Source organism: Lissotriton helveticus, chromosome 3_1 (genome assembly GCF_964261635.1).
Source record: "Lissotriton helveticus chromosome 3_1, aLisHel1.1, whole genome shotgun sequence".
NCBI lineage: Eukaryota > Metazoa > Chordata > Amphibia > Caudata > Salamandridae > Lissotriton > Lissotriton helveticus.
The window spans coordinates 1,871,236,009-1,871,250,727 of NC_136061.1; the positions used below are offsets into that span (position 1 = coordinate 1,871,236,009).

At 51.7% G+C, this 14,719-nt stretch overlaps 1 protein-coding gene across 3 annotated transcripts in view; it reads right to left on the reverse strand.

Moving 5' to 3' along the window:
• KMT5B (lysine methyltransferase 5B) overlaps nucleotides 1-14,719 on the reverse strand; it is a 300,700-nt gene that overhangs the window by 153,109 nt on the left and 132,872 nt on the right. The gene's annotated exons all lie outside the window — the stretch shown is intronic.

Consider the following 14,719-nt stretch of genomic DNA (forward strand, 5'->3'; position numbering starts at 1 on the left):
TGATAAGCATTTGTTGTACTCACAGAGGTAATAAATAAGACACGCTCAAGAATAATTCCGAGACCAATTTAGAAAAATAACATATTTTTTTATAAATTTCAATACCAAGAACTTCAGTATCAAGTAAGTACTTTTTGATATATTGGTTTTTATAGGTAAGTTAAATTTTCACTTAAAAGCGTCTTTATGCAATAAAGCTTTTCTATGGAGAAAAAAAGGCATACACTGCAAACGGTTACTTGCAAAATGTTTCCAGGGGTCCCATTCAGGCTTTACGGTGGTAGGGGGTCAAGGTCCAAAGACCCACCAGCAGTTAGTGTTTAGCTGCCCTGGAGTGTCCGGGTGCAGAGGTGCCGGTCGGGGTGGTGGCTTTGCATATTAAATCAAAGACAGGGCCATCTAGAAACTGGCTGCAGAGGGGAAATTGGGGACAAGTCCGGGAGCTCCCAAAGGAGAGCTCGGTTCGTGAGGGCCCTGGGAGCAAGTAAGCACAGTCGGTCCTTGGACACCTGTGCTGGGGCACTCTGGTGCAAAGTGGTTAGGTCAGCTGGGTTTGTGCGTCACAGGCGCTGACAGTTGTCGGTTTTGCCGGTTGAGGGGACAAAAACAGTATAGCTGGGCCACTCATGAAGTGGGTCTCTGCGGTGCGGACGTCACTCAACGGCTCCTCGGTTGTGGAGTCATTGGAGTCCGGATTGGACTCAAACAGGTTTCGATTGCTGCAAGGGGTCCAGGACCCCAGGTATGGGTGTTGTGCAGATCTTCTCACTTTGGAGGGAAGACGGATTTGACCTCCTAGCGCACAATGACCTCTTCTCTGCTGTGTTGAAGAGACTGGGGAGCAACACAATGGTGTAGCAGACTTTGCTGTTTGCTGCCTGCAAGCAGTAGGGGAATAGCTCCTTTACTCCAAGGAAAATTGCTGGCAATTTGCAAAGTGCTGGCAGCCCACCACGGTTCTTGGCAGATGCACAGCGGCAGGATGAGTCAGTTTGTCACAATTGTCAGGACAGGTGCAGGAAGGCAGGGTTTGACACCAAAAAGTCAGCAGATGGTACTCAGTTCTCGCTTTCTCCGCTCTTCTATGTTATCTTCTTCTTGTGACTGTGGAATATGAGTTCCTGGTGACAGAGATGCCACCTAAAGAACAAGTTACTTACCTTCGGTAACGCTTTTTCTGGTAGATACAGTATCTGCCTGTGGATTCCTCACCTTGTGAATATCCCCTTGCGTCAGCAACATTCGGAAATTCTTTTGTAGCTTCGCGCCGACGTCACAGAGGCACGGCATCGCGCGCGACTCCGCTGACGTCACCGACACCATAATAGGCCCACGCCGGCGTGATGACATCAGTTTTCCGTGCCTTCGAGGCACACGGACGGACCGATGACAGCAGAAATATAGACAGTATACACAGTACACAAATGTCAAGATAACACACACAGTGTGAAACTAATGCAGGAAATCAAATTGTAATAAACATTTCCTTTGACAATAGAAAATATTTACATTTCAATAACTCAGGTATAGAAGAGTGGACAACGGGGAGGCGGGTGGGTCAGTGAGGAATCCACAGGCAGATACTGTATCTACCAGAAAAAGCGTTATTGAAGATAAGTAACTTGTTCTTCTGATAGATACATCTGCCAGTGGATTCCTCACCTTGTGAATAGAGTCCCACAGCAGTCCCCACTCCCGGAGGAGGGTGTCCACTCTTCTACACCAGAAAATCCTGGAGGACAGCGCGTGCAAAGTGGCCCTGCCTCCTCACTTCGGTGTCCAAGCAGTAATGCTTCGCGAAAGTGTGGACGGAGGCCCAAGTCGCCGCTCTACAAATGTCCTCAACAGGTACACCCCTAGACAAAGCAGATGTAGAAGACTTTGCTCTAGTAGAGTGAGCTCTTATACCCTCTGGAGGCTCCTTACCTGCCAGGGCGTAGCAGATCTTAATGCAGAGGATAATCCATCTCGAGAGCGTGCGCTTGTGCACTGCCTTCCCCTTCTTGCAGCCAGCAAATCCAACAAACAGCTGGTCATCCAACCTGAACACTCTTGTCCTGTCCAGGTAAAAGCTCACCGCCCTCTTAGGGTCCAAGCGGTGAAGTCTCTCCTCCTCCTTGGATGGGTGAGTGGGAGGATAAAAGGTAGGGAGGGTAACGGACTGCCCCTGATGGAAAGGAGTTACCACTTTATACAGAAAAGCAGCCCTGGTCCTGAGAACCATTCTTTCAGCATGAATCGATAAAAAGGGGGGCTTAGAACTAAGAGCTTGAAGCTCACTTACCCTCCTTGCCGAGGTAATTGCCACCATAAAAAGTCTCAAGGGACATGTGTGTAAAGGTTCAAAAGGAGAATCCAGCAAGAACGTAAGAACAAGGTTCAAGTCCCATTGAGGTACAATAAAAGGTGTAGGAGGAAATTTATTGGTAAGGCCCTTAATGAAACGTAATACAATTGGAGATTTAAACAAAGAGGGCTGGTCCGGCAAACAAAGGAAAGCCGATAAGGCCGACAAATAACCTTTGATAGTTGCCACCGCAAAACCCTGCTGGGCCAAAGAAAGTGCAAATTGAAGTATATTGGACAAACGAGCCCTTAAAGGGTCAACGGACTTCTCCCCGCACCAAGCAACAAATTTAGACCATCTATAAGAATAAATGGACTTGGTGGAGTCACGCCTGGCCGATAAGATGACATCCACCACATCGTGCGGGAGAGAAAAGGAAATCAGGTTGCCCCGCTCAATCTCCAGGCATGAAGGTGTAAGGTCGGGAGGTGGGGGTGTAGAACCTGCCCCTCCATCTGGGAGAGGAGATCTGCCCTGTGAGGGAGACGGAGCGGAGGGTACGAGGAGAGGTGGAGAAGATCTGTATACCACACCCTTCTTGGCCAATCCGGGGCGATCAATATGACTTGGGCCCGGTCTTGGTGTATCTTCCTCAGAACCCGAGGAATCAAGGGTATGGGAGGAAACGCGTAAAGGAGTTGCGAGTCCCAACTCAACTGAAACGCGTCCCCCAAGGCTCTCTGCATCAGAAACTGGAGACTGCAGTATGACGGGCAGTGAGCATTCTCGCGAGTGGCGAACAGGTCCACCCGAGGAGTCCCCCACGTCTGAAAGACATGACAAACTACCTCTGGATGAAGCCTCCACTCGTGATCGGCGGAGAACTGCCGACTGAGACTGTCTGCACGAACGTTCAGAACACCGGCCAGATGATTTGCCATCAGACAAATCTGATGGTCCTGAACCCAGGACCAGAGACGCAGAGCCTCTCTGCAGAGACACTGCGACCCCACTCCTTCCTGCTTGTTGACATACCACATCGCGGTTGTGTTGTCCGTCAGAACCTGAACTGACTGACCGTGAAGGGAAGGGAGGAAGGCCTTGAGTGCCAGACGTATCGCCCGCAACTCCAGAAGGTTGATGTGAAGCAACCTTTCCTCTGGAGACCAAAGACCCTTGATCTCCAGATCCCCCAGATGAGCACCCCACCCTAGAGTGGATGCATCCGTTATTACTGTGGCCACCGATGGAGGTAGTTGAAAAGGCTTACCTTGTGACAGATTGCCTTCCACGCTCCACCAAGACAGATCCGCTGCAGTTTCTCTCGAGATCCTCACTGACTCCCTGAGATCTCCGCCGTGCTGATACCACTGCCTGCGGAGGCACCACTGGAGTGCCCTCATGTGCCAGCGTGCATGGTTGACCAACAGAATGCAAGAAGCCATCAGACCGAGCAGGCGTAGGACCTTCAGGACTGGAACGACCGCTCCATTGTAGAATAAAGGAATCATTTCCTGTATGTCGCGAATCCTTTGAGGAGGAGGGAATGCACGACACACAGTAGTGTCCAGTACCGCACCTATGAGCAGGTTGCGCTGGGTGGGCACCAGGTGAGATTTGGGTACATTTATCAAAAAATCCAACCTGTGCAACAACTGAGTTGTCTCTTGCAGATGATGGAGCACTATCTCTGGAGATTCTGCTTTGATCAGCCAATCGTCCAGATACGGGAAAACTGGTATTCACGACCTTCTGAGATGTGCAGCCACCACAGCCATCACCTTGGTGAACACTCGAGGTGCAGTAGTAAGACCAAACGGAAGGAGCGCAAACTGGTAGTGTTGCGATCCAACCGTGAAACGGAGATACTTTCTGTGCGACTTCAGGATTGGTATATGAAAATACGCATCCTGCAAGTCGATTGACACCATCCAGTCTTCTTCCAGCAGCGCTTGAAGAACCTGCGCAAGGGTGAGCTTCTTGAACTTCTCCTGCTTCAGGTAAAGGTTCAAGATCCTGAGATCCAGGATTGGACGAAGCCTGACATCCTTCTTGGGGATCAGAAAATACCGGGAGTAGCGACCCCTCTCCTGCTCCGGAACCACCTCTATTGCACCTTTTCTGAACAGTGCCAGGACTTCTTCTTGCAGGAGAAGCAAGTGGTCCTCCGAACAATAACCCTGGCAAGGAGGGTAATTTGGGGGAAATTCCCAAAAGGGAAGAGCATACCCATTCTCCACGAGATTGAGAACCCAAAGATCTGATGTAATCAATTCCCAATCTCGCAGGAAAAGGGTAAGCCGGCCCCCCACTGGGCCCACATGATCCGGAATGGCGGATCTAGGGCTGCTTTGCTGCGGTGGTAGGGGGCTGGGAAGGGGAAGAGGAGGAGGAGGAGGAGGCTTGGCGACCTCTAGGACGAGCTCTCTGTCTGCCTCTGTATGACTTGTACAGCGTATTTTGCTGCTGCTGTGACTGCTGCTGAGATGGTTTGTAGGATCGAAAGGAAGACCTACCAAATCCTCTGAAACGCCTCCCAGGAGTACCCCTGGTCTGAAGACCTAAAGATTTTGCTGTGGCCCTGCTGTCTTTTAAACGTTCTAAAGCAGCATCAGCCTTCTTGCCAAACAATCCTGACCCATCAAAGGGCAAGTCCATCAAAGCAGACTGAACATCTGCAGAGAATTCTGATGACTTTAACCATGCAGCTCACCTAGTGGCCACCGAAGAGCCCATGACCCTCGGCACCGAATCAGCCGGGTCCAGCCCACTCTGAATTACTTGCCTCGCAGCTGCCGGAGTGTCCGAAATTACTTCCTGAAAGTCCTTTCTATCACCTTCAGGAATTTTTGGCACTAACTGCTTCACGGAATCCATCAAGGCATGGATGTATCGTTCCATCAGGCAAGTTCCATTAGTAGATTTTAAGGCCATACTGGCTGAGGAGAAGACCATCTTGGCCGCCTGATCTTGCTTCCTCGATTCTTTTTCCCCAGGAACCTGCGGAAAAGCACTCGCAGACTTCTTTGAGCAGGCAGCCTGCACAACCAAACTCTCAGGCAGGGGATGTGTAGATAATAAATCCGGGTCATTAGGTGCCACCCTATACCTCCTCGCCACAGCCCCTGAAACAGCAGGAGCGGTCAGAGGTTTCTTCCTAACTTCATAAATGGGTTCAGCCAAAGCATCATTAAAAAGAAGCATTGGTTCAATTACGGAGGAAGGCGAGTGAAGGACCTCAGTAAGAATATTTGACTTGTACTCAGCAGTGGGCAGAGTAATATGTAACAAGTCCGCAGCCTTCTTAATTACAACGTGATAAGGCGTCACATCCTTGGAAGGCACGTCCGACACAGACGTCAAATCCCACTCTGGAGACAGTTCAAGTCCTCTGGCCTCTCTCAGGTCATCAAAAGGATCCTCAGAATCCTGTAACTCCCCTTCCTCCACGTCAGCATCCCGATACCTTTCTTCCTCCAGAAGTCTCTGGGCCTCACGCCTCGACCTCTCCTTCATGAACAAAGTCGACGGATCCAGAACCGACTCCACCGGGGCCGGAGTCGGCGTCTAAACCGAAGTCGGGCTAGGCAGCTTTACTCGAGGTCAAACGGGATCCTGCATCGGAGTCGTGGTCAACGGCGTAGATGGAATCGGCGAAGGCTTCGGCGTCGAAGGCCTCGGCGGCGGAAAATGCCACTGCGGTGCTAGAGCCGGCATGAAAGGCATAAAGGGCGCAGGAGCATAAGCCTGGGGGACACCCAAATTATACGCCAAAGGACCCGTGGGACCAACAGGTGCACCAGAGGGGTACATTGCCCTGGAGTAAACTCCAAACATGGCATTGAGGAACTGGGATGGATCCTGACCTGACCTGTTCCGGAGCTTAATCTGAAGGCAGTCCTCAAAAAAGCAAATTCTTCTTCGGGGGCGTGGCTAGCAGTCGGCGGGAATGGTTGCTCTCTAACGCGGCTCCCAACCCCTGCCTGCTTATCCGCCACATATCATCCGTTTCCTGACCGGAGATCCCCCCTAAAACACAGGGGGGCTCCACAGCAGACCCCAGTGCCTGCCCTGGCGTTACAATTATCCTGGTTCCTGCTGGAACACGAACGGAGCACGTCTGAGGAGCGGAGGTCCGGCTGAGGACAAGATGGCGCCCCTATCGGAGCTCCGACTCCGTAACTAGCTGTGCCCGCTATTGTTGCCTTCTCCGATGGCAGAGTTGAGGAGCTGACCCTTCTGCCACGCATCGAAGCCCTGCGAGAGCATTTCCGGGCTGCCGGCGACTGTTTGGCCGGCTCCCTGCCCGGTCCGCACTGCCCCGAGTGAGCACGACACGACTCCTCCACCGCCTACGCGACACCCCGGCTTCCGGGCCTGTGGCTGCGGGCGCTCGGTGCCTTTTTCCGCCTACCTCTCACCTGAGCCCCGGCCCGCTGTGCCGTACCTGCCATTGCGGACCGCAGAACCGCTGCTGGGCCGCGCTCATCTCCTGAGCCTTCCTTTGGCCTCCGGCTCTTCTCGGCTTTGTCCCGCTGTGGCCCACTCCCCGGGGCGGTGGAGGCCCGGGCGCCGCAGTCCAGCTACCCCCTTCACCGGATGAGGTACGTCTGATAAAAGGCTCCTGTTGCGACTTGGGGCATACTCGACCTTCTGCTGTGCCCGATTGCCCACTGCTGTGCCTGGCTGGCGTCTGGCCCCACCCGCTTCCTAGCCGCTACGGGCCCGCGCTGCCCTTAGCCTCCCACGCATCACCCCGGCTGCGGGGCCTCTATGCTCCAACACCTGTCACCTCCCAGATTGCTTCTCACCCCCTACCGCTGCAGGCCTCTGGGATCAGCCTTTGCAGCCGAGAGTGCAACGTGCTGCCTTTCCGCATAAGCCAATACCGGACCCCGGCCCTTGTAACTCCGTTTTGCTGCGGCCGCTTCTAGCTGAGGTGGAAGCCTGAGCGCCGCGGCCTTGAGACCATTCACGCATTCGGAGAGGCGCTGCACTTTAAGACGGCGCTGTGCCAATAGGCAACACTGGCACTACAATCAGGCCCACGTACAGTACCAAGCTGGTTATTACATGTGAGGCGGCTTGTTTGGCTGCTTTCTTCTTGAGGCTCTGCTCGCAACCTGACCCTCCTGGGTGCCCCGAGGAGCTCCCGCTGTCATTATTGGCCCGGATCCGCCCTTCTGCTGTTGTGTCAACTTTGCGCGTGGTGGCCCCGGGCCGTCATTGCCCTGCGGCGTTTCCGGACGCTTGCCTGGATTCCACAAGTGCCCCTTTGTGCCTCCGTGCCACTCCTGAGTCCTACTTGTGGCTGCTGCCTGCTGGAAGTTCTAGTGCTTGCCACTCTCTGGGTACTGATCTGCCCGCTGAATTTGGACTACCGAGCCGAGTGTGTGTCGCCTTCTCTTCCACTATCAGCCATTTCTCCTGCTACACTCAGACTCCCTTTGAACTTTGCACATCGCTTCTCTGACATCTCTGTTCCTCATGGCGTCGTCTAAGGTGTCCAGACCCTCCAACCAGAGGCAGCTCAACAAGAACTCCTGGGGCACCAAAGGTGGCGATAAATCTGCGGCCTTCCCTGAGAACCCGAGCCTTGCATCCCCCTCGCCAGGAATGAAGACCCTTACCCTGGAGGACGTTATGCAGGCAATTGCTGGTGTCAGATCCTCCCTGGAGATGCGGATTGACTCAGTCAATATAGAGGTGACACTGCTGAGGGTTGACCTGCGGAAAATGGACTCCAAGGTCAAGGACGTGGAAGTCAAAACTGCGGTCCTGATTGATGATACTTCTACCCTCCAGCGGCAGGTGGAGCAGCTCCAGAAGCAACAGTAACAAATGAGCGAGCTCCTGGATGATTATGAAGGAAGGGCGCGACGCAACAATTTTCGAATTTTAGGCGTTCCGGAACGGATGGAGGAGCCAGCAGCTGACCTCTTTGTGGAAAACCTGATTACGACCCACCTCCACCCGAAGAGGCTTTCAGGCTTCTTTTCCATTGAGCGGGCGCACAGGGTCCCGGGAGGCAGACCCAAGGCGGGGGCTCCTCCCCGACCTATTATTGCTAGGGTCTTCAATTTTCGCAACCGTGACGCCATCCTCCAAGCAGCCCGGGCGGGACCTTCTCTTCTCCTGGATAATGCCCGCATTACGCTGTTCCCGGACTACACTATGAAGGTCCAGGCTAGGCGCCGTAGCTTCCTGGAAGCCAAGAAAGCTCTACGTGATAAACAAATTAAATATTCCATGCTTTTCCCAGCAAAACTGCGGGTGGAACACGACAGCAAGGCGTGGTTCTTCTTCTCGCCGGAGGAGGTGTGGGACTGGTTGGAGGGCTGGCGCCATGCTGGGAGGTCTCCGAGATGCCGCGACGCCCATGACGACCAAGACGATCAGGCACACGCTGAACAGATGCCAGGCAGCCAGAACTCTTTACCGGTGTCAACGATGTTGGGGACTGATGTCCCTTTGCCCTGGGGAGTCGGTCATGCGCTGACTTTGGATACTGATCGGCGGACCTGCTCCTCTCAAAGGGACTTATTTGCTGGGACCGCTTTGGCGTGGCGGATCTCCGCACCTTGTTTGCTCCTGATTCCCGATGGTGTATGCTTCGGCCCTAGTCGAGGCCGCAGCGATTAATTACCAGGTACTCTTTTTGATATGTGAATATGGCACTGGGAACTGTATGACGCTTTATTTCTTCCTGTATTTGATGGTCACTTCACTACTAGTGTCAGGCGGGGGTGTCACCGGCTCACTGAGTACCCCCATCATGGTTGGGAGGGCGACAGGCACTCTGCCTAGTTGGGGTGTGGATAGTTTCAAGTCCGCGGGCAGGGAGGGGGGATGGATGGGGGGGGTCTGGGTTTCTTATGATGTTATTGCATTGTCATTGTTTTCTTTTATTTTTCTGCAGAGTCCTCTTTTGTCACATTGGTCATGACTCTCGACCCACTTGTGAGCTTCTTCTTCCACATTGTTGCTCCGACTTCCCGCACTGGTGCTTCCGCCGGCCCTACTTCCGCTTCTCCTTTCCGATGGCCCCCTTAGTCCATAACGAAGATGCATCCCCACTCTCGAACCCTCACGATCCTGTCCTGGAATGTTAACGGGCTGGGTCACAAGATTAAGAGGAGTGTGGTCCTCCAATACCTTTGTAGCCACTCCCCCGATATCGTCCTGCTATAGGAAACACACCTAGTGGGTAACACTTGCAGGGCTCTCCAACGGGGGGGATATACACTGTTAGTTCACGCGGGCTTCACTTCTGGATACCGCGGTACGGGGATCCTAATCAAAAAAAGTCTGGCACTTACTCATTCCAAGACGTGGGCTGACCCCCTGGGCCGCATTGCGCTTGTCGAAGCTACTTGGGAGGGCCGCCCGCTGAATTTGGTCTCCGTCTATATTCCACCTACACTCGTACAAGACTCCCTTAGGGAGCTAGGCACTCGCTTATTGGGCGTCCCTGTCGGTACACTACTGATTGGCGGCGATTTTAATAACACAATGTGCGACGACCTGGACCGCAGCCCTAAGCGCAGCTCTCATCAATCGGGCTCCGACCTCTCAGACTTTACTCAAGCCATGGGGCTGGTAGACATCTGGCGCCACCGTTACCCGACTACATCCTATTTTACACATTATTCAAACGCACACAAAAGCATGTCCCGCATTGATTATTTATTCTGCCCCACAGCGGATCTCGGCTTCTTCCTCCGACCGCAGGGTCTTCCTTGTGGCATCTCCGATCACTCGCCCCTTAGTGTAGACCTGACCTACCATCGCCCCTATACTCGGGCCCTATAGTTATTAGCCCCTGGCTTATGGAGATACCTGATATTAAAGACGTTCTCCTTGAACGTACCAAATTTTACTTCGCTGAAAATGTCGGCTCGGTTGACTCTGCAGTGACACTTTGGGAGGCGTACTTGGCGGTTGTAAAGGGCGAGGCGATGACACTGAAAACGGGCTACCTACGTAAACATAATGAACAGATCCTCCAGGCAGAATCTGACCTCGTCCATCTCGAAATGGCACACAACACCGCTCCCACCGACGACACCGCTGCCCGCCTCCGTACACAGCAACTGGCCTACCAAGCGCTGGCCCAGGAGAGGGCGCGAGCCCGCCTGCTCCACTCTCGCCATCGGGTTTACGAATTCGGAGACACTGCTGGGAAAATGCTTGCTTGGCTCGAGCGCCGGGATCAGGGCTCTAGATGGGTATCCTCCATCCTTAGACCAGACGGAGTCACGGTTAATGACCCACAAGATATTGCGGAGGCTTTTGCTGACCACTTGGAGAGTGTATACACCGCGGGTCCTTCCTACACGCCTGAAGAATCTAGACAACTCCTGGCGGAGATGCGTCTTCCGCTCATATCTGATGTGGATAGGGCGACCCTGGACGCTGATATTACGGTGGAAGAACTTACTTCGGCACTATTCACCGTCAACTCCAGCAAAGCTATGGGCCCGGATGGAGTCCCCGTCGAATTTCTCAAGGGCATGGCCAGAGAGACTATCCCCATCTGCGAAATATGTTTCTACGAAGCCGAGACGATGGTGTCCTCCCATTGGCTCAGCGACCGGCCTCCATTGTTGTATTCCCCAAGCCGAACAAACCACCAGATAGTTGCGGTTCTTATCGGCCGATCTCCTTGATTAGTGCGGAGGCGAAGGTCCTGGCTAAGCTGCTGGCTAATCGACTACTTCGCGTGCTCCCCTCCCTCATCCATGATGATCAGTCCGGTTTTCTTCCGGGCCGCAATACGGCATTGAATCTGCGCAGAGTCAACAATGTCATAAGTCGTCAATCCATTATCCAACAGGATGCGGCCTTTTATCCCTTGACGCTACGATGGCGTTCAATTCGATCGAATGGCCCTACCTCTTCGAGGTCCTGGCCCGCTTTGGACCCCAATTTATTAGCTGGGTACGGCTCTTGTACACAGACCTCTTTGCCCAGGTCAGGGTCAACGACCACACTTCGCGCCAGTTTCGTCTCCACAGGGGCACCAGGCAGGGTTGCCCTCTATCTCCGTTGCTCTTCGCCCTTACCTTCGAGCCCCTCGCACACTGGGTCCGCACGGACGTCTCCATCAGAGGTCTCCAGTGGAATGACGACGTGACGGACAAAATCTCCCTCTATGCTGACGACAACTTGATTTATGTGTCCTCTCCTCGGTCTTCCATTAATAGCTTGTTTCATGTCCTCACCAACTTGGCAAATATTCGGGCTATTCGATTAACTGGACTAAATCCACGCTATATATGTCGCATGGCCCCCCTCCCCGACTGCCCCGGGGGTTCTCCATTGCGGTGGCCACTGACGGCTTCCAGTATCTTGGCATTTATATCACGCCTGACTCGAAGGTATTTCATGATCGTAATTTATTAGGCCCACTGCGCAGATTCCGCAGCGACGGTGCACATTGGCGATCCCTCCCGCTGTCTGTTCCGGGCAGAGCGGATCTGTTCAAAATGCTAGCTCTCCCGTGCGTTCTATATGCCCTGCAAAACTGCCCCTTCTTGATCCCGGACTCCTATTTTCGCATGCTTGAAGGGGAGCTTTGTCTTCTACTGTGGGACGGTGGTGCCGCTCGGATTGCCCTATCTAAGCTTTTTCAAGGCTGGTATGACGGAGGCATTGCCCTGCCAACCTCCGCCTCTACTATTGGGCGTCACAGTTGGTGGCTGTCAACCACTGGGTACACGGCTCACCCCTTAACCCGGCCTTCCTCCTTGATAGAATTCAAACTGGTCGGGAGGGCTATCTAGGAGCCCTCTATAGCAGGCCCGCTAAACATAGATACGTCGGCCCCATGGCTCACACAGTCACACTGTGGCACAGAGCCAACAAGGGTTTGGGATGTGCTGACACGCTCTCTAAAGCTACCCCCTTGTGGTCGTCGCAACGCTTGGGCTCCCTCTGCTTCTCCCAGGGATTCGACAAGTGGGACATGATAGGGATTTCTGAGGTGGGAGATCTGGTTCACAAGGGTTCCATCCTGTCTTTTAGTGCTCTTCAGACTAAATACTCCCTGGCATCCACAGAATTCTTTCGTTATCTGCAAATTTCAAATGCCATTTGGTCCGCCATTCCAGACCTCTATTCAATTCCTCCTATTTCCCCCCTGGAGGACAGATTGTTATCTGAACCGCTCCCTGAGAAGGTTATCTCCTACACCTACCGAAAACTGTGTAATAACCTCCCCAACTCTTTCCCGTCACTGCGGGCCAAATGGGAAGCGGACCTGGGCCCCTTCGATGAGGAAGAGTGGCGTTTGGCCCTCATGTCCCCTAGACAATCGGCTATCTGCCATAGGTTTTGCCTGATTCAGTTGAAGGTATTACATAGGGCTTACATGTCCGCTGTTACTTTGGCAAAAATTGGGCGGCGCCCTCACCCCTTGTGCCTGCGAGGCTGTAACTTACCTGGCATCTTCTTTCACATACTGTGGGATTGTCCGAGGGTGCAGGAGTTTTGGGGCCGCGTCCTCACAAAAATGAGCGACTCTTTGGGTAAACCACTGCCACCATTGCCGAGGCCATGTGTCCTTGATGTCTGGGGTGCCAACGACCTTAATGTTCAGGAACTACAATGGGCAGCTCTGGGTTTTTGTTAGCTAAACGCTCCATTGCGATGAAATGGGGCTCCCGAGATAGCCCCTTGGTGGTGGGATGGGTGGCTGAAATGGATCGCTGCATGATTGCAGAAAAGACGGTATACAAGGTACGGGGTTGCCCTAGGGTGTGGGACAGGAAGTGGGGTCACTGGAATGTATACAGGGGTGAACTATGTGACTCTTCAACTGCTAAATTAGCTATGTCCCGTGCTCGACCGGTGGGAAGGCTCCTGCGTTAATTACTGATGCGTCCTTATTGTGCGGTTTCTTCCTATTTGATACACCAATTGTGACTATTATTTGACTCTGCTTTTCTTATTTTGCATGTTCCAATTATGTGGTTGTCGTTGGTTTTACAAAAGAAAAATACCAAGCAGTTGACTACACTACCTTACCATCGTATTCCTGGTCTTAGCATCACGCCTTGATCTGTAATCGCCGCCGAGCCTCCGGGATGTCGGCACACAGGCTGTGTACTATTCTGTTTTTCCGTGATTATTATACGCTGCCGGCCCCAGGGTTATAGGCAATGACCAGCTGTGTATACTATACCTTTTGCAATAAAAACTGTTTAAAAAAAAAATAATAAAAGCAAATTCTTCATTAGAGCGCATTGACCATCTCCACCTCTCCCTATATGGCCGGAATAATGTGTTAAAAATGATTATACTCCCCAAGTTTTTATATATGTTTCGAGCGATCCCGCTGGAATTCCCTTCTTTTTGTTTTAAACAATTAGAGTGGATGTCAACTAGGTTCTTGTGGGGCTATAAAAGACAGCGTAGGGCATACAAGAAGTTGATACTCCCCAAGGCTCGGGGTGGGTGGGGTGTTCCGCATTTTCTATTTTATTATCTAGCAGCTGTAATTCAGTTCATCACTCCACTTATAATTGGTCACAAAGCACGGATTCCGGCTAGCCACTCACCTTCAATATATGAATTTGCATTGGGAGAGGATTGTCGGGGGTGTCTGGTCAGAAATATAGAGCCAAGCTACTTAAAAAAAACCCGGTTTAAGACTCTGATAGCAGCATATGGGGTATGGAGAATAATTAAACAGCACTTAGGGATTCAAAGAATCCTCTTATATACACCCCTTTCAGCACTGCGTTTTCTCCCCCCAATTTTTCAAGATAATGTAATGATTAGATGGCGTAATCATGGAATACATTATGTGGACGATTTGTGGTATAATGAGCATTTGATCTCTTTATTGAATCTTTTAGATAAATATAAGTTAACGAGGAATAATTTTTTCAAATATCTGCAGATTCATAGTTTTTTTAATACTCTATCTACAATGGAGCGCTCTGGCCTGCTGAGGATTCCTCTTATTGATAGTATGTTTACTAGAAAATCGATAGGTCATTACTATAACTTATTGATAGCCTCACTTTCAGATGATATAGATATCTATCAAAATAGATGGGCCGGAAAGTTGGGGACAGATACTATTCAATTAAAGGAATCTATCGCTCTTGAAAATAACATTTTGATTACTGGCAGAGGACGCTCACAGCATTATATGGCTGTATTCGATTTGTATTATACGCCCTTAAAAATTTCTAAATGGGGGTCGACAGCAGGATCTTCATGTAGTAGATGTGGATTTTTTGCAGCCGATGCATTACATATGTTTTTTCTTTGTCCTCGCTGAACGTCACTTCTTTCTGCGAGACAATTTATTTATTTATTTATTTATTTATAGTGTTTTATATAGCGCGAACAAGACCCGTGGGTATCAGAGCGCTTAACATAAAAAAGATTACAGATTGACATTATAATAGCAATTATTAC